We start from the raw sequence: 2,056 nt of genomic DNA on the forward strand, positions 1-2,056 counted from the left end.
TAGGTTAGCCTGGGAAGGACTAGGTGAAAGTCTTCGTGGCTTCTAGTGTGGGTTTGTTTTTAACACTGTCCTGTTTCACTCAGTGGGTTTTATCTCACCAGCTGTTCGTAACATTTTCACCAGGCTGTTCCCGACCGCCCCTTTGGCACGCACTTCTTCTAATCTCTAGCATCTCTTCTGCAACTTCCCCACTTCAGGCTGCCACCGAGGCTGTTCCAAAGCCTCCGGGTGTGTAAAACTCGTCTTGGCCGTTCTCTGGTTTTCTGTTTGTGATAGACGCACCCCGAGCTGTGCAGCAGATCCCACTGCCTCCGCCGTGGCATGAGATGTGAGCCAAGCGTACTCAGGATTTAATATAACGCGATTTCCATCCTGAGCAATAACGCGTTCCTTGTTGGGTCAGATAATTTAAACAGATTGCCTGATCAGTTTGCACATTGTTGAGTTGTTTGTATTACATGCTTGCCCGGCTCTCCCGGCGGTATGGCTCCTTGCGCGGGACTTCAGTAGATGTGTGGACTGGCCTGAGTGTCTTCCTGCCAACCTCGAGAGCTGGAACTCCTGGTGATTTTGATGGAAGCAGAAGTAGGTCATGGCTGAGAGTGACTGAATTCCTACCCACTCTGCCTAAAATTCGGGTCATCGATCTTGTAATTGAAGCGATGGTTGTGAACTGTTTGTCCTCGGAGTCCCTTTAGCATCGGTGGGACTCTTCAGCAGCACACTGGTCTGAAAAGACAGGTCTGATTCCTTGAGGTGGATCTTCAGTTAGCGTTTCATGGGGTCTCCTGAGAACATAGTCCCTCGAGTCTGTGAAATAAATTACTCACATTTTTTTCATAGCGGCTTAAAAGAACACTGAATCAAGCTTTTATGTAGTAAAGCAGTGTTTTAAAATGAAAAGTTAAGAAGGGTAGGAAGCGTTGGACAGACAAGGCTGTAACTGAGGAGGAAAAGACCAGAAAGACTGATAGATACGCAAGGAATTCTTAGTGAAAGACAAACAGTCCAACAGACACTAAGGATTTGTGGGCAAAAATAATAAAAATACCTTTTTTTTTCCCCAAAAAAATTATCTTCTTTTTGAATCAGTTAGCAGAAGTAAGGCCATCGAATGAGGAGAGAGACATGACTTGGATGGCCTATCGGACAGTTCAAATACCTAACTACAGCTGTGGAGTGTTGAAAACAAAATTTGCTCAAAAATGCTTCTCTCTAATAATTTGTTTGCACAAAATATTTAGCTAGCAGTCTGAAGAGGTAAACAGGTTAACAGACTGCGTTTGTCTAATTTGTGATCAGGAAAAAGAAGGCCCAGTTCACTAAATAAATCTAAATAAATGGTTACTTGTGGGTTGTTTATCAGCTCTGCCTCACACTCTCTTGGCTTAACGGAGGGAATTGTTTAGATAGTTCTAGCGTTTCAGCACCATTTGGCTTTTCTGCTGTTACTGGTGGCTTATGTAGAAGGCAGAGAAGTAGTGGGACAGGGTTGTAAAATGTGGTACCCTCTCTTGAGAATGTTTCGGAAATGACCGAGGTAATACTGCCTGGGAAAAAGTACTGCCCTTCAAAAAATCAGCGGGAAATAATAGACTAATTCTTACTAGGGACAATTTAGCAGAATCCCAGATGGAATAAAGAGTGAAATCCAAATTTTTCAATATTCGGGGCAGCTGTCAATCTTGAAACAATTTTCTTTAAGAAGTAATTCTGTCAAGTTTTCTGCAGGCGGGTTGTCTTTTTGTAGCTGCCTTGTTTAAGGTACTGAAGGGCCCTGAAATGTTAAAAACGTTGCTGCCTGCCAAACCAGCCACAATTGAGAGCTGTGATCCGGTCTGGCATGCACTGACTCCTGGAGAACTTGAAACGTTGCCCAAAATTAAGAGTTTCAAAGCACAACTGTTTCCCCCTTTGCTGTTAAAAAGCGTGCGGGCTCTCTCTGCGTGAGGGCGGCTACTCGGCTACAAAATACCCAGATAAAGATATCTGGAATATAAACAGGAGCAGGTGGAAAGAGGGCTCAAGCAGAGCTTTGAAAGCTTCCGCCACTCTT

This window comes from Phaethon lepturus, unplaced genomic scaffold (genome assembly GCF_000687285.1).
Source record: "Phaethon lepturus isolate BGI_N335 unplaced genomic scaffold, ASM68728v1 scaffold21163, whole genome shotgun sequence".
Lineage (NCBI taxonomy): Eukaryota > Metazoa > Chordata > Aves > Phaethontiformes > Phaethontidae > Phaethon > Phaethon lepturus.